Here is a 27284-nt window from a genome sequence, read left to right on the forward strand (position 1 = left end):
AGCTCCTCTGCCATGTGGTTAGTGTCCAGCACCTCCACATTCAGCACAGCCCAACTTGCCTTGCTGCATGGGAGGGCTGGCCATACCACCAGCAGCAGATCTATAGCACTATAGTGCACACACAGAAGCTTGAAAGATTAAATCCCTCCTAAATAAAGAAGGAGGCTTTATTGGGGGGAGCTTTTTTGTAGGGGAGCAAGCAATAATGGGGTAAGCTTAAGGGAAAGGAAGAGAGAGGGAATACTGTGGGCTCTCCCAAGTTAACCCATCCCTTCTGTCCTACAATCCTCCTAGTGCCCACCTAAACCCTTCGCCAAATTAGGCCCTAATTAAAGAAATCTAGGTTCTCTAATTACCTGACCAAGGGGGTGGGGAGTGGGTGGGCTTATCTTCCAGCCCCTTCAGCTGGAGTCTGGCTAGGTGTTGCTCTCAAAGAACACAGACTGAGAAGACACCAAGACTCGGGAGGTGGGGGCAGGTGGACACTAATCAGGCACCAACCCACACAAAAAGGGGGGGGGGAAGCTGGTTGGTGGTGGGGAGACAAGAAACACCAGGGAAACAGAGAGAGCCCCTGAGCAGCAGACAGAAGTCACAGAACACCAGCCTGCAATAAATACATACATACATACATACATACATACATACTTGAAATGCAGTCCAATCCAGACAGGCTGGCATACAGCAGCAGCAGCAGCAGCAGCAAAGAGGTGCAGCTTGGGGCTGCCAAATGAAAAACAAACAGTGAGCACAGCACCCAGTTATTATTGCCACTGGGGGCTGGCTACAGGCAATTAAAAAAATCCACACAAGGAAACAAATTCAAAATTCAGCACCAAATTAAAGCCACTGTGGCTGCTGGTACAATAAAAAATACATTAGGGGGAAATGAAAAGCAGGCAGGCAAGCCCCAGGCCACCACTCTGCTCATCTCAGCTGCTCCAGTCTCTGTCTTTCCTCTCTCCTGATGTAGCCTTCCTCTTCAAGAGGCAGTGGCACACTGTAAGGGCTCTCCACCGCCCAGGCCCTTAAATACTTTTTGAAACTCCCTCCTTTGGTCTCCCCCCTCCATGCTCCCTCCCCCCCAGCCAAATGGGGCACAGTTTCCCATGCCAACATTTGATGTGAATGATAACAAGCCAACCAAGAAGCAAGGAGATCTCAAGCCAATCGGAAGCCAAGGCCAGAAAACCAATCAGCAAGGGGAAAATGGAACTCAAACTAGTGCTCAAAGCAGTCAAAACAATTTGAGCTGGAAATGGGGTCATTTTCATTCAAACTCAAAACAGGCCTTTTATTTTAAGGGCATTTCATTTCGAGTTTGAATCACTCAAAATGGCCCATTTTGAGCTTGAATTGATTCAGACTGAATCATGTTGAACACCTCTACTACCTATTTTTTGTTTCTTTCCTTTTCTCCTTCTACAATCTAAACATTGCTATTCTATACATTGTAGGAGTACAGCTATGCCAAATGTTTGCATGTCAATATTTAGGCTAAGAATAGTGCTTTTGGACTTGAAAACTTTGCCTAACCCACTTAATTATAGGAATGTTCACTTTTTTTCAAGTCAGTTTGCTGAAATTGGTTCTACTCACTGCTGCTGTTTTGGTGTCATTTCTGTTCTTAAATCTTAAAATCCGCATCTTCCTATTTTAATCGGATGGGTAATTCCAGCCATTGGAGATCACATAGTGAGGTCACTCTTGTAACCAGCCCAACTTGAGTAGGAGAGCTGTAGCCCTGGTAGGACTGGTCATGAGAACTGCGGGGATCAGTGCCGATCCCGGTGATCCTCAACTGGGCAGCCCAGTTTTTAAACTCAGGTTAAAAGTGAGGTAGGAGGATGCAAGCGTGCTTCCTACCCCACTACCTGGCTGTATCCACAGAGCCAAGAGGCTAGAGTGCCTAGAGGTGGGGAAATCACCCAATGTGCTGTGCTCCTGGCACAGTGCATAGTGGGATGCTGGAGGACTCCCCCCTCCAACTCTGGGCTCTGTTGACCACCACTGTGCTGCTCATGTGGGCACATGATCAGCAGAGCCCTGAGAGGAAGGGTGATCATGTGTGGGGAGGCAGGTTGGAGTATGCCTGCCTGCTAGTGCTTCCCAACCCCAGGTAAGTTGATTGTGTGCACGACCTCAGTGAATGGGATGATGTCACAATGTGACAGCCATTCAGATCAGATTTTATGACAGTATCACTGAGGGCAAACAAAACCCATTGAGAGTGAGGATACTATTTACAACAGTGTGTTTCACATGGATTGTCCCTACCATTTGGGGATTACATAGTGAATGAGATGATATGATTATATATAACCAATCAGTTTTGTCTACATGTTGACATAACTCAGGGCAAGTGAAACAAATTCAGGAAGCATCATCATCTCTCTGAATGGGCAAAAACCTTTCTACCCTTGAAAATTCTGGAAAAATCACCAGAAGGGGTGACACTTCCTTTCTCATCACACATTTCTCTAATAAAGCATTTCTTGAAACTTCCTAGTCTCACTTTACTCCTCTTCCTCAACTCTTCCTTACTCATTGTCGTTCTATGATCTATCCTCACCTCCAAATATAAATTTTTCAAATATAAATTTTAATATAATTTATGTTCAAATATAAATTTTAAATTATCTAAGCAGGAAAGAGATCACTCCCAAGTCCTGTACAGCTTCTAGAACACTGTTGACACTACATAAATATTACACAGTGGTACCACTATCAGTAGTAACTTGTTCCACTCTACAAACCATGAATACATTCATGGGTTTTCACTGGATAACTATACAACTCTCTGATTTGTTGCCTATAATTTATTATCCTTGATTTGGCCAGATGGGTGACACTCAGCCCCTTTTCTCTGACCTTCCCCGCCTGGCTTATCTTGGCTATTAAACTGACAATTTGAACAGTTACACAACTCCAAATTAACATCTATGAGACAACTCTGTTTAATGTTAACCTGGTTTGGCTGTATATGTTTGATTCCTTACTTTATTCATTTAAGGATATGCTCCCTGATCTGCATGTTCAACAGGATTAGAACATGCATACAATGTCCATAATGCCTTAAACACGTGTGCTCTCTAACATCTCATTTATTTCAGATTACTCACAAGTAAGTGTGTATGGGCTCATGGGATGACATGCTTTCTATACATATCAATGCAAATCACAAAGATTCTAAAGTTTAGTTTGTAGAAGTTTTGTCTGCAGAAATACTATTGCATCGGCTGTAATTTTAAGAGATGGGGGCTGTGAAATCTTAAGGTCATTTGTAAACTGATCACTCCCCAACCTCTCCTCTTTGTGCTTTTAAGTGTTTTGAGCCTAGTAAATTGAAACCTGAAGAAACACAGAACTATGATCTCTAGGACCTCTACAGCAAACCTGGGCTTTTGCTGATTTGTGCTAGGAAGTAACTGCTGACTTACCCCATAATTAACACCACAAAGCTGATTCTCAGAAGATAAAGTCTGGGAGGTCAGACATGAGATCAGAATGAGAGGCATTTCATTCAAATGGCCACATTAGGGTTCCATATGCTTCATGGTCAGATATTTAGTCAATGGTGTATCACTAATGTGAAACCTTTGCCAATAGGATTTTATTCTATTAATTTTATATTGCCAATCCTATTGCCGATAGGATTTTACTCTATTCTATTTAATAAGTGTGTGTATACACACACACACACACACACACACACAGAGAGAGAGAGAGAGACAGACAGTTCTAGCCATTCTCTTCCTTATTTTGCAAACTCTGCTTTGGAAACAAGTTCGGAGGGATTCAAATCTAAAGCTCAAACCAATTAAATGTACATCTTCTCATAAGCTATGTATACAAATTTAATGTCTGTGCAGTCTCTAAATGCTCTAGAACAGGGGCATCCAACAGCCAGCCTGTGGGCTGGATCTGGCCCATGGAGCTCAGCAATCTGGCTCCTGACAAGCCGCTGCTTCCCTTGTGCATTTTCCCCTCCCCACCACCTTGCTGCGCTCCCCAGCACATTTCCTGGTGTGTTCCCTCTCCCCACTGTGCTCCCAGTCTGCTGGCCACCGCTTGGAGGACTACCCTGCTTTGGAGTACAGCAAGGCTGGAGGAGGGAAAGCACCAGTCAGGGGGGAGGAGAAATGTGTCACCGGCAGCAGCCAGCTGTTTGTACTGTGTGTCCCCCCCCCCCCCCGCTGCCTTGCTGTGCTCTGAAGTTTCCAGTGGCTGGCTGATTCCAGCCACCTCTGCATTTTCTCTCTCCACCTTGTCCCACTCCAAGGCAGTGGTAGACCTCTGAGCAGAGGCCAGCAAACTAGACACAGGCCTCTGAAAGGGCAAGGGATGGAGGAAGGAGGAAAAGAGTCCAAGGTGGAGGAGGCTGGGCCAGAATGAGTGGGAGGTAAAGGAGGGCGGAAGAGGGCTTCTGCTTTTTTTGAATCTGTTGTTGTTTTGAAATTATTGATCTGATTGAGTGTTAAAAACATGTTGAGAACAATAATTGATAAAAAAAATTATTTATATTTTTATTTCTTTCTCTGAGCATATTCTGGTGTAAAAAGTAGTGCATTCAGGTTTGTTTGTTTGTTTTTTAACTTAAAGACAGAAGTGGCAGGATTGTCCATGCAAAAGTTGGTATCTGCAGGTCAAAGGGAAGTACGTTATTCAAAATTTATTAATCAACCTTTCCCTAAGCATATTCTGGTGTAAAAAGCAGTCAATTCAGCTGATATAAGTGGCAGGATTGCCAATGCAAAATTCAGTACCTGCAGATCATTTGGAATTATTTCTTCTAAAATTACAAAAATACCCCAAAAAGTCAACCTTCCCCTGAGCATATTCTGATATAAATAGTGAATTCAGCCAATTTAAATGGCAGGGCAAGGGAGGGAGGAAGAGGGGAGAAGAAAGAAAGTGAGTGAGAGAAAGAGGGTGGAGAAGATGGAGACAGAAGGCAGTGTGTGGCATGTGCGCCCCCTGAGAGCTGCAACCGAAGGAAATCTGGCCCACCACCCAATTTCAGTTTGACACCTCTGCTCTAGAGCACATGCAATTTAGAAGCAACACTAGATTTTTACACTAGTGTTTTTACATTAGTGTTTTTAAAAAGGAGGCTGTACTCAGGTACAGCTTCCAAAAGCCTAGTGAACATCCTGTCCAGCATATCAATCATCCAACCCTCTTGGTGTGCTTACAACATTTGCAACATTTGCATAATGCTTACAACATTTTGTCTGAAGAGGTGGACTCATGATGGTGGGCAATTTTGTGATTGGGAGGCTCCCAGTGTTTCTGTCTCCCAATCACAGATGTGGCCGCCATCACACCTACAGTATCTGCATCTTCAGATGAACACTGTAAGTGTGAGGGATGCATTGGGAAAGCTGAATGATTGATGTGCTGGGCAGAACTTCTGGTAAGCTTTTGAAGGTTGTACTTGAGTTTACCCTCATTTTAATAACATCTAAATGGAGCTATTGTAGGGACTGTATCCTGGGAATCCACCTCCAGCAATCAATGATTATTTAAGGTATTTATAAACTACTTTTCCGGCAAACCACTCCAAACAGTTTACACTGCACTATTAAAACAGAAACCATCAATTTAAAATTATACAATGAAATATGGAAGACAAGCAGCAGGAAAACTGAGATATTTTCATGGTACATTTTACAATCAGGTTTTGTTTATTCCCTTCCCTCAGGCCAAGATCATTCTTCAGTTAACCTGTGGTGGCAGCTGGGAGAGAGGGAGGGTCCACCCCACTGGGAACTTGGGAGGCTGGATGGTGACAGCTTACCAATCTATTTTGCCTTCTCTTTCTTCCCCTAAAGGCAATATGGCTCTCGATCCCTCTGGTATCAGTTGGCGAAGAGAAGGGCTATCTCAGCTGAAACTTACATCAACAAAAGCCCCGTTCAGGTGCTTTAATCCCATGGACGCTCTGCTCAGTTAGTGTCCATGGAATCAGAGCACCTGAACAGGGCTTGTGTTCACAGAAGTGCATCTCAGAGCCCTGCCACATGTTGACATAATTTGAACACCACTCATCATGCTCTTTATGTTTGTCTTGAGAGAGAAACACTGTACTTGGGGAGAGAGTCTTACAATTTAGAATGCTGGTGGGCCAGCATTCTACATCACAGTAAGAACCTTTCCCCTAGTATTTTTAGACAAATGCTGCCCTTATGGTAAGGGCGGGGGTGAGTTTCAAATCACTTCAGCACAGGGGCGGGTCTTCGAGGCATGCTTCTGAAGGCACTGTACCTACTTCTTACAGATATAGTTCATGTACAAACAACTCAATGGCACAATGAGATTTAATTAATCTTATGCTATTCTTTTAGTTCATGAACCATCATTGTTCTTAACTAGAGGTGAGAGATGTTTCTTTATTTTATACCATGTCTTTTATTTAAGGCACTGTCAGACCCTGATGGCTTTATAACAGCAGATGGGTGACTTCCCCTGGGATTACATTGGTTTGATTCTGAAAATAAGGTGATATGTTGTTGTTGTTGTTTTTAAGCCCAGTTTATTTTCTCATTGTTTAAGTTGCCTGCCTACTCATCCCATGTCCTCCTCCCCTTCTTACCAAGCACCCATGTATGTACTATAGTTGACAAAGTGCTGGTCACTGAGTGCAAGGTCATTGAACCACACAGATCACCAACTGACCATGGGCAAGTCACTATTTCTCATCACACTTTACAGGATTGTTATGAAGCTAAAAATTGGCTAATCCAAGGGCTACTTCAGAGTCAAGGTTAAATCTTGCAGAGTCAAGGTTAAATCTTCATGCAGAGTCAAGGTTAAATCTTCAAATCTGTCAATCAGCCTTGGGATCATTTTATTATTGATTATTATTATTATTTATTTATTTATTTGATTTGTATACCGCCCTTCCAAAATGGCTCAGGGTGGTATCCAATTAAAACAAACCACTAAAACAGTAAAGAGCTAAAACAAATTAAAAAACAATATAACAATTAACAATTTAAAAATATTTTAAAACAACAATTAAACAATTACAGTGATTAAAAACCCCAAAATCGGGTTTTTAATTTTAAAATAGACCAGATATTTAAAACCCCCAAATTTAAGAAGCTGAGAAAGCTTGGATGAAAAGATGGGTTTTCAGGTGTTTTTTGAAAATTGCCAGAGATGGGGAGGATCGTATTTCAGCAGGGAGCGCATTCCACAATCTCAGGGCAGCGACCGAGAAGGCCCGTGTCTGTGTAGCCACCAAACGGGTCAGCGGCAACTGGAGACGGACCTCCCCAGATGACCTCAATGGGCAGTGGGGCTCATAATGAAGAAGATGCTCTCTTAGATACCCAGGGCCTAAGCCATTTAGGGCTGTGTATAACTAGCACTTTGTATTTTGTCTGGAAACCTATTGGCAGCCAGTGTAACTCCTTCAGTAAAGGAGAATGGACTCAGTAAAGGATCATACACTCTCCTTCCTCTGCCTGCATGCAAGTTAGGAGAATTTTACTTCCAATTCTGATTAGAAAGAAGAGAAAGATTGGTTGTAATGTCTGAACCAACCAACCAATCCTGGCTTATTCTGTCCAACGTGCTTGAAATAAAACAATGGCTGCATTCACACAAAAAAGAAGATCAGAGTTGGAGGAACCTGCGGTTTCCTTACTTTTGCATCTGAACCCAGCCAACTCCGGTCCTGTCTGTAGTGCAACCCAAGGTCACGCTGATGAGACTCCAATTTGAACCCTCTGTTTGTGGTGAGGTTTCACTGCTCCAAACCAAGGGTCCAGGGAGCCTTCTTTTCATCCGAATGCAGCACTGGAGGATGGACAGATGGAGTTCAGGGAGGAAGCTCCTCCTTGGCTGTGTGGGCTGTCCTTCAAGCAAGCAGCCAGCTCCCCCGCCTCTCTGCAGTCTCACTGACTGCAGAGAGGATGCTCTCCTGAATGTTCGAATTTGGATGGAAGAACAAGGGAGGGGTGGTTATGGAACTGCAGGTCCATTGGACCCGTGATTCTGTGTTACATGCGAATGCAGCCATTGTCTGAAACCAGGGTTTGAAGTTGGGTTCAGGGCATCGTTTACTTTATACACTTTAATTAGAATGAGCCAGAATCAGTCAGTTCAGATGTCACAACTGATCCTGGATTCTTTTAAACCACAATTGGAACTATAATGTTTTTGAGTCACATATGGGTGGGGGAGTGCAAGTAAGATTGACAGCATGGGAATGCAAGGTCAAAACCTGGCCCTGCATGGTGTCTGAATGGCCCAATACATGCTATTCTGAGATGCTAGGGAGAAATGTAGAAACAAATGTGAGTGAGACTGACAAAACTCTCAATTTACAATGTCACCATATGGCATGGAGACAGATGTTCCATCTTTCAATTAGACAGAAGTGGCACCCACACTGCAAAGGTAATATAACAGTCAGCTCCAAGTGACTTATGGATTGAAGTGCCAGTCGGCTGTCTCAAGCAGTGTTCTGAGGCAAAAATATTCAGTTCCCATTAAAAGGCCAATTGTAGCTAGGGAACTGGGGGAAGGGTGTGTGGCTAAAATACTTTATAAATGTTTGAAGTGTTAATACCACAAGTGGTGAGACCTTACTACTTTGGCCTGTTGGGATATTAAAAGAGTAAAGAGAGGAAATTAAAAAATGGAAAACTTAATCTGAGTATTACCATGCCGAATGTTTGTTCAGTCAGAATCAATTTGGACAATGCTCTGGCACCCCACCATGCCTTCAGGCACAAATCCAGTACTGGAAGGATAAACAATTAAGGGGCTTTGTTTTGTTTTGTTTCATCTCTAGCTGTATGATTCTGTGGCAGAATCCATGACAGAAAGAAGCCTTTGGATCTCAGTGGATTTTCTAGGGAGATTGATTCTGCACCTGCATTTCTAGCCTGAACCAAATAGAAGCTCAGTGCAAAAATAACCATGCCTTTCATCCCCTTTCCTGCACAATTGCTCTCCTTGCAGTACAAAGAACATCTGATTTCTGCTTCCATAATGTTATCTGCACTGTTCTAAATGCTGGGCAAAGAATTTCCTTTTACCAGCTCTATACAGACATAATAGCATAGGAGAATGAAAGGATAGATAGATTAGGGGCATCTCAACTGTGTCTGAATGAATCTAGTTGTCAACGCTTCACACAGGGAACAGCAGCTGGTTTCCAGCTCTCAAGATGAAGTTGCTACATATAGGTAATGATGAGTTTTCATGGGTAGCTCATGAGGAAAGGATACATGTCTCACCTACTCCTTTCCCCTCTCATGGACCACTGAATTCCTGTGGTGCTGTAAACATTAATATTTCTACTGTGGCCCCTGGGGAAAACTCCTTTAGAGTCAAGCAAAAGTGAAAACTATTTCTAAAAAACCTAAAACCTAAAGGCCTTTCTAGACAATCATTTCATTGGGTGGAGGGAGGGGAGATGCACAGTTGTTACTCAGTTATTGTGCTATATCCAAACAACAATTATTTTCTTACAAGACATTTTCTCAGCATTCAAATTGATTGAGGTTTTCTTCAGAGGTGGGGGTGTAACTGTTTGAAGTGCTGCATGAAATTTAGTTACATGTGTGTCAAAGTACCTATTGGCCAGGCCTGCGTCATCATCAATGACATGTAGATTCCCCCCGACATTCTACCATACTATTTTGTACACTTAAAAAATGGACATTGTGCAAGTTCTCTGCCATATGATGTGAGAGAAATGATAAAGAGTTACATGTCACTTTAAAGACTAGCACATGTAGTATAACATAAGTGTTTGTGGGTCACTGGCTGACATCCAGAGCAACCTAACATGGTCAGTGCTAATCACCCCACACTACTACAGGCTCACAGTGAAGTGTGGTCAGTCTTGTGCTTTTGCACAAGAATGCAAATCCTTTGAGGAGCATGTCCATGCTCCAGAAGCTCTCCTTAAACTGGAAGCATGAGGCTTGACTGTCAGCAACATCTTTCCAGTCTGAGGAGAGCTTCTGGAGCATGGGCAAGGTCCTCAAAGGATTTGCACTCTTGTGAAAAAGCAAAAGACCCCCTGTGTTCCACTGCAAGTTGGCAGTAGTGACGGGAGGATCAGCACCGCCCGCGTTAGGCTGCTCCGGATGTTGGTCACTGTCTTTCAAGTACACAGGAGTGTTGCTTTGCTGCAACAGGCTAGCACAGCCACTTCTCTGGAATTTGTCATAATAATTAGAGGAAGCCCAGGTAGTTTGCAAAATATTTTGAGTTATTAAAATTGGTGTGTGTGTGTGTGTGTGTGTGTGTGTATCCAGTGTATTTCCACTCATACAGTAATGTGTTGCTATTTGTTAAGAAAAAAATAAAAAATGTTCTCAGTGTGCTCTTTCCATTAGCATCAGAGTACATATCTCCCTTGTTTTGCTACGTTAAAAAATAAAAGCTAAGCACACCCTCAGGATAGTTATCCCTTTTGAGCAAGGTAACTTTCCCTTACACATTGCATAGGGACAGTTTTATCAATGAATCAGAACTAATAAAAGAAAGTGCAAGAAGGATTGTGTCAAAAGATGGCTGAAGAAGGTCTTTAAATAATACAGCATTTATTGTCGTACCCACTCTATTTAGAATACAGGTTGATCAGCACACAAGCCCTGTAAAATGTAGTCAAAAAGTCAAAAAGAAATCTTGTTTTGCATGTGCTTTCAGTAGCCTTCTGTGGATTTTCTGGTTCTAACACAGCATAGTCTAGTTCTACAGAAACTAGTCACTTCTTCACCATCCTGCTTTTTATCTAGAGATGCAAAAAAGCATTTTTATGTATACCATGCTAGACAATAACACTTGGGTCTATGGCAAAACAGTTCTCTTTTTCTCCTGGGCTGCCACATCTTTGTCCACGTGAGTACCATTACAATCCAGCTACTGCTTGGGGCTAGGATCCTGAGTACTTACTTAGAAGTAAGTTTTCTTAAACTTCATGTGGCCTTGCTTTGGAGTATACATATGTAAGATCTGACTCCAAGACACTGGTTAGCACCTTTATACATACAAACAATAAAAGGACATGCTTCCCAAAATATTTATATACTATGGGCCACTTCAGACGATATCTTTAACTGACTGAGCACAGGAGCACAACCATACATGCCCCCCTCACCTGGCAACTTGGTATGATGTTGAGTGGGGGGAGAGATGTGCACTCACCATTTCCCTCACATGTTTACCTGGGCTGGTTCAGAGTTTTAGCTCCACTGACCCTCTATTTCAGTTTGTTCTCTGCAAAAGCCCTACATCTATTTGATTGTCAAAGATCAAACTGACTGGCTAGATTAAAGCTGAGTGTGTATTTCTAGCAAGGACAATAGGAATATCTTGCAGCCTTATCCTATAGTTTAGTGTAGTATGTTTATTGCGGCCACAGACCAGATTAACAAGCAATAGCTATTAATAACATTAATAAGAAAATTCAAAATTTCAAAAGTTTACAAAATCAAACTCTTCAAATTACTGATACAGTCTTTATGGAGCTTTGACGCCATAAAACAGAACTTTGCCACATTATCTGAAATTACAGGTTTTAAATTGGCCAGCATGATTTCCAAATAAAATTGGTCTGTGTGACCAGGATAAGTGGCTAAAATAGGAGAAATAAATTTGGTGCGGGCGTCCTTATAAAACTGGAAATAAAGAATAGCATGGGTAATAGACTCTATATCCCCTGAACTGCAGGGGCAACAGCACTGATCATAAGCATAGGCATAACTGGGGGGGGGCAGGGGGGCATGTGCCCCGGGCGCCATTGAGGTGGGGGCGCCATACCAGTCCCTGCCACCCCCACCCCATTGCCCACCTGCCCAGCCCCAGGGCCCCTCAGCCACTTGCCTCCAGCTCCGGCTGATCGGCAAAGAGGCCCAGGATCGGAGCAGCCTGCAAACTGCAGAGCTCTTCTCTCCCCGCCTCTCAGCTGATCGGTGGGTGGGCGGGGCTTCCAGAGAGGCCTCCCAGTAGGCCTCCCTGAAGCCTGAACTCGAGTAGGCCCCAAGCAAGGAAGGAAGGAAGGAGGAAGCAGGCAGCAGGCACCTTCTTCTTCCCCTATTTTGCTAGTGGCTATTTGGGCAGGTGATCCTCTAGGACAAAGTCATGTTTTTTAAAAAAGAATGAGAGGAGACAGAGAAAATGACACTTGGAATCCTCGCATAACTCCTGACTGTTGTTCTAAGTCTTTTACAGAGATGGCTCATGTTTTCAGGTTTTGATCAACAACCATGTCTAGATGGTACAGTGTTCCTTTTAACGGGGATTTCCAGATATTGCTGACTACAAGTCCCATCATTCCTGCTTGGACAGTGGCGCAATTTCAGTGCTTGCCCTAGGCGCCATTTTCCCTAGTTACGCCTCTGAATACCTGTCTTGTCTTTTCCATTTTGGGACACAAAACCTATTACTATGTTTAAAAGCATTTATTTTCTGGCCATGAGGACTGCAAACGTAGGCTGTTGGTGTGCAAGACATTTCTTTAAAATATATATTTCTAAAGAGCCTTGTAGCCTCATGTTTCCTTTTTCCAGTATACTTGCACGGATGCAGCCCACAACCCACATTTGACTATGGCTGTGACACATTTCCATATTTCCGGGGGTGGCGGGGGGCGCGCGGGGGGGGGCCAATTTCAGTGCTTGCCCCAGGCACCGTTTTCCCTAGTTATGCCTCTGATCATAAGGAACTCGTTTGAATTTACCATCGAGTACTGCTGAAGGGAGAACATTCAATAGCGCGAGGGTCAGAAATCTCCTAAATTTTGGTGCCAAGATCTGGTCTAAATATTCAGCCGGTTTATAATTAAAAATCTCAGAACCTAAGTAAATTCCCTTGGGTAACCGTGCGGACTCCTCCTGCAAATCTATATCTCGGAGCCGTTGCTTCACAAAGCAAAGTGCCTGCTCTAATCCTCACCCAATAAGATCTTCTTGAGATGTGCCCAAGTGATGCAATTTTAATTTCAGAGCTGATTTCCATTTGGAAATGAAACTGTCTGATAACACTAAAGGGGCAAGACCAGCTGGAAAGAAGACCAGGCTTAACCAAAATTTAATTATGCAAAACCATACTTTTGCTTTCAAAGTGGTGACTTTATCCAATATATATTTCCCCTCAGAAGTTTAAAAAAATAAATAGTCCCACGGCCTATTCTAGGCTATACACAAAAATAAGTTTGCATAGGATTACACCCTGAAATGTACAATCTGTCAGAGGAATACCAACTGATTCTTATTCTTGCATAACAGCAACATTGTATGATGGCTTCCTAGATTGCTATTGAAATACAATTGTACTTCATGAAATACAAATGACCTCCCAAACAGGAGCGTAAGGAGGCTGGTGGCGGCCTGTGTGCAGGCACCGCCATGGCCCCCTGACCTCGCCCCATGTCTGACACCGGCTAGCCACACCCCTGCATCTGACATCAGATGCAGGGAACATGGTCTCCCTCCCAAATGGTGCCGCACGGCCCCGTTTGGAAGGGAGATTGGCCCGCATTGTTAGGCAGCGTGATCTGGAACAACTCTCCCTACCTTAAAGGCAGGGAGAGCCATTCTGGCCGTGCTACCAATGCAGCGTGGGCCAATCTATCTCCTAAATGGGGCTTTAAGGCAGGGAGAGTCACTCCAGCTGCACTGCCCAATGCAGCGCAGGCTGATTTCGGCTCCAAACAGGGCCACACAGCCCCATTCAGTACTGAAATAACGCCCCAGCCTCTGATGTCAGATGCGGGGGGCGTGTCTGTGGCCGCATTCACGGCCCCTGATTGGTGGCGGCCCAGGTTCTTTGAACCTATTCACCCAATGGTGGCTCCGCCTCTGCTCTCAAATGATTGCTGATTTGATAGCAGATACCTTTTGTCATTAGAAAGTTCAATATGGTAATAAAAATGTTAACTTGAAGTGGAGTTGACCTTTTTTAAAAAATAAAAAAGAAGCATGACATGTGACACCCAGATCTATTTCTCCATATCAGCTTCATCGGGAGATGGCTTAGCCTCTCTAAATGCTTGCTTGGAATTGATAATGGGAGGGATGAGGGAGAACAAACTGAAGTTGAAGCCAAACAAGACAGAGGCACTCGTTTTGGGAGGCTGGAACTTAGGAAGTGGTTGAGATCTGCCTGTTCTGGGTAGGGTTACACTCCCACTGAAAGATCAGATACGTAGCTTGGGGTACTTCTGGGCCCAAACATCTCCCTTATATCTCAGGTTGAGGCCAGTGTCCAGGAGTGCTTTTTATCAACTTCAGCTGATACACCAGCTATGTCAATTTCTCGAGCCAAACAACCTTAAAACAGTGGAGTTGGTAGCATCTAGGCTTGACTATTGCAATGTGCTTTATGTTGGGCTGCCTTAGTACGTAGTTCGGAAACTTCAACTGGTGCAGAATGTGGCAACCAGTTTGGTCTCCAGGGCCACCCATAGAGACCATATTACGGCTGTTTTAAAAGAACTACACTGGCTGTCAATTAGTTTCCAGGCAAAATACACAGTACTAGATATTACCTATAAAACCCTGAGCAGCTTGAGCCCAGGGTATTTAAGAGAGCAGTTTCTTTTTCATGAACCCTGGCACCTATTAAGATCATCAGGGGAGGTTTGGTAATGGTTACCCCTGGCTCACTTGGTGGCAAACCCAAACTTGGTGGCAACCCCAAACCCCAGAGCCTTCTCTAGGGTAGCCCAGGGGCTCTGGAACACACTCTCAAATCACATCAGACACTCCTTATCTTTAAAAAACTTTAAAAAGTTTTAAAATGACTTTTGAAAACACACCTGTTTTATCAGGCTTTTAGTTTATAATATTTTAAAGTTTTATTTATGGTAATTTTAATCTGTTTTATGAGATTTTTAGGTTTTACTTGCTGTTTGCTGTATCTTTAAATTGTAAACCACCCTGAGATTTTATATAAGGCAGTATATAAATGCGACAAATAAATAAACAAACCAATGAAAATGTTGATTATGCTGGTGTAATCCAGCAAATACTATTGGAACTAGATTGCAAATGTATTTTGTGCATTTTTCAAAACACAAAGAACAATTAAAACAGTTTAAAATATAAATAAAAATAACTTTAAAACATAAACTTAAAAACTTCTGCACTAAAAACATGATTAAACAGGTATGTTTTCAGATTTTTCTTAAAAACATCCAGAGATGGGGAATTGGCCCAGCTGCAGCCTTGTGCTGGGGGATGGGCTTCTTGTCCCACCCCCCAAGCACAGGCTCAAGGAGAGCCCCGATTGGTCAGGGCTATAGAGGGGGCCCTCTCCATGCTCTCTTCGTGCGGCTCCCTCGCTTCCCCTTCCTCTTTGGCTCCAGCTGGCTTCCCTCCATCCCCTAAGCACAGAACGGGCTTCGGTTGGTCATCCTTTCGGGGGCCGAGTAGGAATTTTTTGGCCCTTTAGCATATTGGCTGGGCTGAGGGGTCTTTTTTGCCTACTCCGTTCTGCGCCTTTCTGAGCTCAGTAGCAGCCTTAGCCGGGCATGGCAGGTACAGAGAGGGCTGGGTGGATGTACACATGGATTGAGAACGGTGAGCACCTTTGGGCAGTTTGGAAAAAGGTGGATTGGGCAATTGGTCTCATGCGGCTTGGCGGCTCAGGGACATTGATTTGCCAGAAAACATGCTTCAGGGGTTCCTGCGCCTCAAAGGCTGAGCGGCTTGGGGTGTAGGAAACCCTAGGAGTTGCCTTGACCTAGACGGGTTGAGAAGAAAGGGGATGAAGCGGGCTTAGTCATGCTTCTATCCTGAGTCAGGGTGTGTCGCCCATTAGGGGGCCCGGGAGAGGACAGCAATGTCCAAAACCAGCCTGGTTAGGCCCACACTGCTAGGGGAGTGGAGTTGCTGCTCACAGTTTGCTGATTGTACCACATCAATAAAATTTGCCCCCCCCCCTCTTTTCCCAAGCTTATTGTGTCTCTGTGGGTGTGTGGACAAACTGGTTTTGTTTGGGAGTGTGTTCCAAAGTCCTGGACCAACCCGAGAAAAGGAAAATGAATGCTTTGAGCCTTGATGTGCTTAAGAACCCCATATTATAAAATCTTGCTTACAATAGGCTTAAATCAAGCAGAAGCAGACAATCAGGGAACAGTTTCCAAAACTGAGAAATAAAAATGTCAGTCACTGGGGAGGAAAAGGCAAGTGGATTGAGTCTTTTTTGAACTAGACTGAGCACAAAGAAAGAAAAGATTAGAAGTAAATCTGTTTTGGAAATACACTAAGTTAGATAACCTGTCAGATCAATTCAGTCATCAGCATCCACATTTCTCTGATTACAAGAGAATACTGAGCGCAGCATCTTTTTAAGGACAGCTAAAATAGGAGCACAGATTGGATCTGTTACTTGATTTGAACCTTTCTGTTTAAAAAAGCTGTCCACGGTCAAAAAGCTGTCAAGAGAGTTCCTGTATTCAAACAGACAGCAATTTAAACATATCAGTAACCAGGGAACCTAGAAATATTAAAACAAGGAATATTTTAAGTCTATTTAGCTACTTGGGGGTGGTAAGTGTCTGCTCTTATTAAAATCTTACAACTGTTTCTCCTAACTGTCAAAACTGGAAATCTGTTGACTGATGCTGCCACGATAACTATGGCAAACAAAATGCCTGCACCGGAGGTGATAGGGTTGCTCTGGTTAACACCATTGGTGGCCTTTCTCTACTTTAAAGAAATGATCTAAATGGGAATCTCCTTGACATCAAGCCCGCCGTGCTCTGTGAAGCTGTTTTGTAGTGCATGCAAAGCATCTTACCAGTGTTGCTTTTCCAAGCTGGAAATGGTCTATATATGCGTTTTGGCCTGATAAAAGTTATTCCACATTGGTCTGAGCATGAAGACCCTATTCCTAAGTCAATGGATGGGTGTGGTGTTTCAGAAGTAGTGTGCAAAGGAAAAGCAGCTTTGGAAAATCGGAAAAACACAAAGAGCTGCATCCAAACTTGAAGGCCAGCCCATGCACAGAAATAGTTGTTTTATAACATTGTGGTGCTAGTTTATATCAAAAGCAGAAAAATCCAGTGCTATTGTTCATATTGCAAAAAGTGGCTAGAAGATACTTCCGCTAAAGGACAGTGTTGCAATCATACAATTATATCATTGCCTGAGGTAAATTTATGGTGGCCTTAGAAGAAAGGTGGCAAAAATTGGTTGACATCGTGAAATCCTATGCACATTTACATGGGAGTAAGGCCCACTGATCTCAATAGGCTTTAATTCTGAGCAGGATTTTGCTTTTACTTCTGAGTATTGAGAAGTACTGTTAGCCGAGTCACAGCAGCACCTTTCCAGCATTTGAATTTCAGCCTGTTCAGCCAGCCAGCCAAACCTCCGTCTCTGGGCAGTGTAAAGGTAAAGTGTGCCGTCCAGTTGATTTTGACTCCTGGCACCCACAGAGCCCTGTGGTTTTCTTTGGTAGGAGGGGTTTACCATTGCCTCCTCCTGCGCAGTATGAGATGATGCCTTTCAGCAGCTTCCTATATCGCTGCTGCCCGATATAGTACCAGTGGGGATTCGAAGCGGCAACCTTCTGCTTGTTAGTCAAGCATTTCCCCGCTGTGTTCAAAGTTCTTTTCACCACTTAAGGTGGCTCCTGGGCAGTGTACAACATCATAAAACAAATGAAAACAGAAATGAAAACCTTAAAATGATTTAAGACCACAAGTATAGTTAAAAAGCTTGGGGTGGGGGGAATGTGTCTTTAGAGACTTCTTAAAAGTTGTCAGAAATGGAGAAGCTCTTATTATAGCAGGGAGCACATTCTAGAGCCTGGGGGCGGCAACAAAGAAGGCCCATCCCTGTGTAGCCATCTAACGAGCCGGTGGCAATTGCAGATGAACCTCTCTGGATGATCTCAATGGGCGATGGGGCTCATAATAGCCAGGACTCATGCACCTTAGGACAGGTTTACACAGCATGGTGTGAATGAACTATCATAGATCAAACTTTCTGCTTACATCTCTACAAGGCATGCTGCTTCCTCCAAACGCCATCTACAGTATAATGTCCAGCCAGAAATTCACAATACCTCATGCACTATGATGCATCCATTTACTGATGCATCCATAGCATCCTACAAATGGGTTGCTAAATGAATAACCACCAATACCTTACAAAAGATCTGCATTCTCACAGCATCTAGTTTGCTGAGGGTCCCATGAAACCTGGAGCCAATCCGGAAACCAAGTCTCTGGAATGGTAAGAAAAGTCATGGGGGCCATACAGAGTAAAGTTAGGTGGATAGAGGGCAGGTGCAAGAAGACCTCTATGAGAAGTAGCAGTCATAAATGCAGTAGAACCTCTTTTCTTTGAATGCATTGGGGAACACATAGACACCCAGTATAATTAAATTATACAGGGATTTGCTAACATGTGGCCTATATCCATGCCTGAGTAAAGGTGAGGAGATTAGGAGAATGTATATTCATTTAAGAGTTTTGCTCAACAGATTAAGATAATGGGCCAAATAACAGGGGTCAAGTAAACCTCTTACTCATGCAAGATCAGGTTCTTGAGATGTCTTCTGAAGATGTGCATGGAAATTTTTGTCCCTATTTGTTGTCCATGGCTGACATCCTGATGCTGTGTGCATGCATCCAAAGGATGCAGAGCTGCATTCCTACTTCAGCAGCATAGGCATTCACATGCACCCCCAGCACAGTACCTCCAATGACTGTTGCTGGTGTCTATCTTGTGGGGGGGGGGTTAGAATGTGAGCCCTTTGGGGACAGGGATCCATCTTATTTATTTATTATTTCTCTGTGTAAACCACCCTGAGCCATTTTTGGAAGGGCAGTATAGAAATTGAATTGATGATGATGATGATGATGATGATGATGATGATGATGATGATGCAAGGTGTGTGTGATTTTATCTTATTCCCCCTTGTTCTGTGCAACCCTTAAATATGTCTCTGGGGGATGCATGACCCTGAGGAACATTTTTGTGGTTTGTCCAGAGTGCTTTTGGGGAAGGGCAGATCAGCAGCCCCCCACCCCACCCAAAGCAGGAACAGAGTTGCTGTGGCTATGCATCCATTGGTTGCAACATCAGTTAGAATCTCATTCCATCCTCTTCTCTGTCATGTCTGTGAGCAGCACTCTACAGGAATCTTGGTACCAACAACTGAAGTGTTCCTCCTGGGGCAAATATCAGCTTCATGGGGGAGAAAAAATTTATCTGAGCCGTAGTGCAGGGGAAAGGGTTAAAAACCTCCCTCATTGTTGCTCCAAACCCAAACATTTCTTCCCCCAGCTGCTATTTAAGAAAAACACACAAAGAGAGGAGAAAACTATGCATTTAACCTAATGTGTAATTTGGCCCTTAAGCGAAGTCTAGTTGTTGTTAAACTAAGCCGATTTCCATCAAATTTATGCAAGGCCCCTGGAGATTTTATTGGCAAAGCACCATTAACTGCTGTGTATTTCACTGAAGGAGGCAACCCTTTGTTACATCACTGTCCCAGGATATTACATATACAAAGGCAAGTTGACCCTGGAGACACATTAAGCCAATTCCATTTACCTCACGGCTGCCTCTCTACACATTTGTTCGAGCAGGAAGTGCTTCTGCTTCAGAGCTCTGGCCCGACTTTATTTGTTTGTGTTTACAGTACATGGGGCAGCAGATAAACAAAGAAAGGTTGGACTCGCTTTTTGTCTCAGCTAAACCTTAGTTAAACATCAGAGAACAGAAGCATGGTATGTCCTTTTATTTATTTGTGGTTCTTTTAAGTGATGTCCGGAGACCTACATTTCATGGTTGTTTGAAAGTTTATATAACAGTGGGAAGCTGTTAAACAGCAGTTTACCTTCACTTTTAAAAATATCTGTACAAGGTTTACAATTAACACTTACTTTTCCTTATTTCAGATACTACTTAATATTTCAGAGTTTATAATTACAGTTAATTAAGATATAATTACATAAGTGGGTACAGAGAGACCCAGTGTATAGCTACATATAATGATGTTCTTTGCTACTCCAATTCTGTTTAGTTCTAGAAAAACACACAGAGAGAGAGCATGCACGCTGATGGGGAGGTCAGTTGCTTAAATTCTCACCTGTCTAGTAATAAGATCAAGCAAGACAAACACTCACTCTCAAATAATTCTCACAGAATGTAGTGGCGTTTATTTCAAAGTAAACATGCACAGAATTGGATGCCAAGTTAGTGTTTTCATCAGAAAATGGCATACATTTTTGCCCCTACATTTATACATTTGTAAAACATTTTGCCATAATTTTAAAATGTTATGCCTTACATGAATAATTCATACTGGACTGGCTTTGTTTTAGAAAATGTTTTCAATTACAGCCCACAACAAGTTTGAAATTTTTGCTATTTATTGGAAGGGGGGGGAATTCCCTCCTATATCTTAAGAATGTTGAAGTTCCAAAATACTCTAGGTAATCTCCAGTGCTTATGTGTATTTAATACTCCCCCTACCGCTCCTGAACAGAGACAGGAGCATTAAACATTTTAAACAAAAAGTTGCCCAATAAAAGCTATAGTTTTACCTATCCTACACTTTTCTAATGAGAAAATAATCTCTTATTATATAAGGTTTTATTTTAATTCTCCTACATCATTTCAACTATAATAGAATCAACATCCTTTCTGTAGGTTTCTAAGTATTCTTCTCCAGTGGACCTTAGATCACCCTATTAAAAGCCAAATTATCTCTTTCCTTCAGACCTTTGAAGCTCCAGTTCATCTGGTCAATTGTTATGCAGTAATGGTTTGATTAGGAAATTTAGTTCAGCATTTCTTATAAGCTACCAGCTAATAAAGAAATATTATAATATATGAACAGAATAGTCTAAATGTAAGATTCTGTTTCTGTAACATAAATTAGTTCAGATATCCTGCCTCAATGCAATTTATGAATGTTCCTCGTCCACATTATCAAACATGAAACAGGGAGTATTTTACAGGAATAGAAATAAGGAGTTTCCCTAAAATGATCTGTAAAGTAAAAGTTGAGTAACTTTATTGTACCAGAATATAGGGCAGTTTTAAGAAAATCTGTATTTAGTTTTCCTAGAGAAAATTAAAATAGTGGTCAAAACTATTGCTAAGGTGACAAAAAGGAAAAATAACCTGACATGCTGTGTAATTTGATTGCATCTGATTAGTTAATACATTAATTCACAGCCAGGAGTGGAAGACTTGCTGAAAGTGAGATTTATTTCAAGTGTTTTGGAACAACTCTATAAATGGTTTAGTACAGGGTGTAACTTTGATAATACTAATTATCTTTTAATTTTTGTCTGAAAATATGCCTAAATGTCAGTGACTGCTGTTATACCCACAGTGCAGCATTTTATTTAATGCAACTTGCAAAAGGAGTGCTATGATTTATGTGAAACTCTGAAATTAATCTCTCTCATTACATGTTCACATCTGCATTTTAATGTATTACAGAAATACACTGGTTTATATTAGAAATTGTGTCCCTTTTCTGTATTGAAATAGGAGCTTGAAAGGTAATTGATGTGCTAACATTTGAAGATAGAAATAGGGATTAAATTTGTTTTTTATGCTATGAAGTGATTAGACAATATAGAGGCCCAGTTCCTCATAACGACAAGCTCCAATTTTTAATTTTCACTTGCCTAAAACACACACACACACACACACACACCCCTGGCAAGTTATCTTTATTCAGCTCTTAAAGATTTCTGTTACAATTCAGTTGTCTCTTGATCATGCAAACGTAATTTTAGGATTTCCAGTTGGATGTATTTGAAGTATGAATCTTGAAGCTAGAGGTTTAAATAATTCCTGTCAGTTAAGGAACCCAATTGATCAACAAGCCACACTTTAAGTGAAGGGCAAATTTATATCTCTCTCGGAGCAAAGAAACTCCAAAACCTTAATTGCCTATCATTTCTTTAGAGAATTGCCTGATCAGTTAAAGTTAAAGAGAAAAACTCTGACAGTTCAAGTTTACCATTTCCATTGCTGTTTAACTGTTAGAACTATTAGAAGTATTGAAAGATTGCAGTGGCCTGGAGCGCCCCCTTTAGATCATTTGAAGTCTTTGAAAGTTGTATTAAATAATATTATTTAATTTGAGGTCTAAAAACAAATTCTTCACAGGTAGGCAGAAGGGCTGCTGTAGCAATTATATATGGAAGACCAAAGCACACTGAATGCATTGCTTTCATTATGAAAGTGCATTGTTTTCATGATAACAAACAAGAACTGAATGAACACAATGTCCATATGAAATTTGGCTCAACAATGAAATTGGGTAGGATGGACCTAATTCAGATCCATTTTCCATTCATTCCAAAATGAATACACACTCCCTACCCTCTAGCTCAATTTCTTCCCTTAATGCTAAGGTAGGCTGTGAGATGGGCCAGAGATGTCATCAGAGAGTAAGGTATTATGCTTAACATGTTACATGTGCAGGAAGAATGCAAGAATTTTACACTTCCCCTGTTGAGCCAGACCTGGTCTGGGAGCAGCTCAGACCTCCTTCAGGTATCTGTTTTTCTCCATTCTGCAATCTCCCTCCCCTGCCTCCAAACTTGTTCTCCAGCGTTGCTGGCCAGCTGGTAAGAGTTAAGGATACCTGGACAACAAACGTGTGCCTAAAAGTCTGGGAATCGCTGCTTTAATGTTCTTCTTATTAATTTATTTCTGTAATTAAAGAATGCCTGGAACTATAAGCTTCAGTAAATGTAAGCAGCACATGATTTTGAACTATAAATTTAATACATTTATTAGAAAAAATATTTAAAATAACACCACATTTATTTATCTGTCGTATTTATATATTGCCTGATATGTGCATCTCTAGGCAGTGTACACAATTTAAAATATAACAAATCAAAAGCAGAGTAAAAACAATTAAAACAATTCCACAAAGTAAAAAGTTAAAACAGTAACATAGGATAAAAACAATTAAACAGTTTAAAGTTAATTTCAGTTAAAAGCCTGAGAGAACAGGTGTGTCTTGAAGGTCTTCCTAAAAGAAAACCAAGAAGAAGACGCTCTTATTTTGACAGGGAGTGCATTCCAAGGCCCTGTGGCAGCCACAGAGAAGGCCTGGCCCCAAGTCGCCACCACACAAGCCTGTGGCAATGGTAACCAGTGACAAGGTTCATGACAGAGAAGGCGCTCTCTTAAGTACCCTAGACCTACCCTAGACATTTTATCTAACATAATATCATAAAAAAATATAAGCTAGTTCTTATCATACATACACCTTTCATAATAATAAACTTCGTGCTTCTGAAAGCAACACATGTGGTCAAACATTATCATAAAACTTACCATGCCAAACCACCACCACAACATAAGATATACCACTTAGAAATAATTTTATTCTGCAAACCTTGGATTTCTCATACTTGGATAGTATGAGTTTCGACATAACAACTATATCCTAAAATCTGGTGGTGTGTTTTTTTTAATATTCACCTCAGATCCTTCACACAGAGAGATTCCTTCACACACAGAGAAGGAATTCACACAGCTTTCAAAAAGAAGGATGATTAATATTATAAACAAACAAATAAATGACAGTCTCCCTTTTTTCTTGTAAACCAACAAATATGTCATGAAAAGGCCATCATTAATCATGCATTTCAGCATTTTTGAGGGAAATGTCAGTAACTAATACGACTATCTTCTAGATAGTTGTACTGCACATACATTCAGTATTGCTGTGTACGCTTGAAGTGGAATACATGAAATTTTCTTCTCCTCCTGCCTTTAAAACCTCTGTATAAAACTGCCAAAATACAGTGCATCGATTCTAATTGGCCATTTGTCATTTTAAACTAATACTAAAACAGGTTATACATGGATATTCAACTTACCAGGTTTGGCATGGTTATCAGTTTACATTTCAGTTAAACTAAGCCTTTTTGGGGGGAAACATTGCTCACTGATTCTTCTCCAGTGTTCTTGTTTATTTCACATGCTGTCAAATGGTGCCTCCTACCTAGCCACTGAGAAAAACAAAATTAAAATTTCCCAGAATTTCTGCTATAATCACAGACAAACTAACAAACTACCTTATTTGAAGTCAATTTCTACTAGACCCTGCCAATTGTTTGTTTACGTTTTGGACATGCAGATGAACCCTGTATTTTCCATAAGGATGAGTGATGAGATGTTTTCTTTCTACTCACTCCAACAGAGGACATTCTGAGTATTCACAGGCTATCATTTCTCCACTCCAGAGTCCAGAATATGCTCTGATAAAGATAAAGGCTGTCTGGGAGAGTGGTTCCACCCATTTAAAGTGAAGGGGAAAGATCCACAAGCACAATGAAAGGAACATGTGGATCAGTGGACTTCACTGAAATGAATGGAACAGCTCGTGAGCCTAAGGGAGCTTTATGCGATTATTAGAGCTCCGGCACTTGTAACAGTTACTGGATCTAAAGAGTATGAAGTTGTTCACATGACCTTGGCAGCGAGGGGGGGGGCGGGGGGGCAGGGTTGGACCTACCTTCCCCCCAGAAAATCCATGGAGTAAGTGAGCTGCGCGGCTTGCACACCCACATGATGGGTGCCACTGTAAGTCATGTGGTGCCCTGAAAGTCAGAAAAATGAGTCCCAGCCTCCAGGTATCACACAATGAGTGTGGTGCATGGGGAAAATCCCCCATGAGTCGGGCACTCTGGGTGCCCAAATCTGTGTGCACTTGGGCTGCATGGTGCTCAAGGAGGTAAACTGATGCCTGAGCAGAGAATACAAAACTTTAAAATACCTGATGGGAATCCATCATGAGCATTTCTACATTCGTTGCTGAAGATCTTGGACAAGGTGATAAGATCCCGCATTACAATTTATCTTTGGCTGTTCATGTCCACCCCTTTCTCTTCCTCCGTCTCCTCCTCCTCTGGACTCTTGCTCTCTTCCTCTTCCTCTTCCTCTTCCTTGGGTTCAATGGATACAGGATAGTTCTCTTCTCTTGCCCCTTGCTACTAGTCTAGTACAGAGATACCTGGCTCCTCTGAGCCATATGGCCCTGCAGCTCTCAGTCACTGTTGTCCATTTGCAAGCTATGGTTGCCCATTTCTAGATGTCCTCTCTAGGAGAGCCTTCTCTTTCCCTTTTTCTTTCTGGGGTACTTCCCTTTACTAAGATAAATTTCTCTTCCTCAACCTCCCACTTCTCTTTCACTCCCTGCTTCTTAACATTCCCATTCTTTTGGCCTGTAACTCAACTATTGCCTGATCTTCTGCAGCCTCAGTGTCTTTCATGCCAGATAGAACTTTCATTGTTTGGGAGTCACCCCTCCTCCAATGAGTGGGATTCTGCCCCCTTTCCTCCCTCTTTCTGCCCTTTCCCCATTTCTGGTTCTGTTGTTGTTCCAGATATCTTCTTCATGCAAACCCACCTATCTCCTCCAGCTCTTCCACTTCAGAGAATCTCTTGGCAGCCTTGTCAGTCCCTGCCTTCCTTCTCCACTGGGTGCAATGGCCAGCCTTTCTATCCCTAGGCGTCTTTCCACTGTGCCTCAATTTCCTGTTACATTTACCCTCTCCCTTGTTTCTCCTCCTGCCATCCATGCTAAATCTGGGGTGCTTCTATTCCTTCTTCTCCAGATAACACCAGCACTGGCCATCATTCCAGGTATGTCAGGCTTTTGAACATGTCCAGAATATGCATCTGTGCTCTCCATATAAACTATACATAAAATCATAGAATGCTAAAGGTGGAAGAGACCTTGGGGGTCTTCTAGTCCAATCCCTTGCTCAGTGCAAGAGTCTGCTGCAGTATCCCTGACAGATCTCTACCTCTGTTTCAAAACCTCTAGTGAAGAAGAGCCCACCATTGTACAAGATAGACTGCCGCACTGCTGAACAGTTCTTACAGTTAGGAAACTCCTCCTGGTGTCGAGGCTGAATCTGCTTCCTTGTATTTTCAACCTATTATTTCCAGTTCTGTCCTCAGGAGCAACCAAAAATGTCAGCTTTGACTACTGTGTGATGGACCTTCAGATGTGTGATGCCAACTATCTTATCTCTCCTTAGTTTTCTCTAATATAAACCTTCCCATCTCTTTTAACTATTCTTTGTAGGACTTTGTTTCCAAACCTCTCACCATCTGAATTTCTCTCTGAACCAATTCCAGTTTATCAATGTCCTTCTTAAAATGCATTGCTTAGAACTGTAAGGTCTGACCAGTGCAGACTAGAATGAAACTGTCACATCTTTTAACTATGTTTCTCTTAATACAGCCCAAGCTTGCTTTAGCTTTTTAAGCAGCTGCATCACACTTCTGACTTATGTTCAAAGTGTGGTCAACAGAAACATCAAGATTATTTTCACATGTACTGATGTCAAGCCAGTTCTCCCCCCTATGTCAGATTAACCCATTAGCAAAGGTAGCATTTGCTACGGGCCCCACACTTTCAAGGGCCCCACACTAAATGTTGCATTGCAAGTTTTTCTCCTATTCCTTCGTATAATCTCCTCTCGTGTCTCGAGATCTCCCCTCCTCTCTGCTTCGGCAGTCCACCCTAGAGAAAAGAGACCTTGCAGTCTTAGTGCTCACCGGTTACCCAGTCCTCACGGCGTCATTCATTCTGTCCTGCCCTCTCCCAGCCTTATTGGTTCTGCTGGAGTCTTGTGCTCCTCCCTGCTTGGAATTGGTATGTAACTACAGAGCCAAGGATGCTGCTGGTCTTGCTTGAAGAAGGAAAGTAAAACATTTTGTATAAACCAACCCTTTGCTTTTTGTTCAGTTTGTGTGTGATTTGTTCCCCCTGGTTAGGTGTTTCTCTCTCCCCCCCACACCCCCATGAACTGTGTGTGTACATGTGAGAGAAGTCCCACCGTGTGTATGTGTGTGTGTGTGTGTGTGTGTGTGTGTGAGAGAGAGAGAGAGAGAGAGAGAGAGAGAGAGAGAGAGAGAGAGAGAGTTTTAAGCTTCTTCTTCTTTTAAATCATTTTCAAAGTATGCCAAAAGGGTTCTAGTACAAATTTGTAAGAAAAGCCCTCCCCATCCCGCCTTCTTGTGAGGAAATTAGTCAGTACAAAAGTATTAAAAGCTTTAAAAATAACGGGGGGGGGGAGAGGAATGCTTTGACAAAATGGCTGTTTATAGCTCTAATCTGGTCCCTGTGTGTTTCTTTCTCCCCCCCACCCCCTTATTAAAAATATTTATATGCTGCTTTTTTAGCAACAGAGTTCTAAAAATAGCTTAAATAGCAATATATGAGAAAATGGTTCTCTCTCAACATGTTTCCCCTTTGAATCATTGCTGTTTTGTTTTGTTTTTCTTTGTGCTTGT

The 27284-nt window shown here is 42.2% G+C and overlaps 1 long non-coding RNA gene across 1 annotated transcript; it reads right to left on the reverse strand.

Annotated features, from left to right (window-relative positions):
* Positions 1–10571: 10571 nt before the first annotated feature.
* LOC128341251 (uncharacterized) lies at positions 10572–25655 on the reverse strand. Its single transcript, XR_008314288.1, has 3 exons — positions 24754–25655; positions 23855–23986; positions 10572–10762 (listed from the first exon to the last, which is right to left on the reverse strand). It is a non-coding gene; the product is annotated as an uncharacterized LOC128341251 (long non-coding RNA).
* Positions 25656–27284: the final 1629 nt, after the last annotated feature.

Source organism: Hemicordylus capensis, chromosome 1, assembly GCF_027244095.1.
Source record: "Hemicordylus capensis ecotype Gifberg chromosome 1, rHemCap1.1.pri, whole genome shotgun sequence".
Classification (NCBI taxonomy): Eukaryota; Metazoa; Chordata; class Lepidosauria; order Squamata; family Cordylidae; genus Hemicordylus; species Hemicordylus capensis.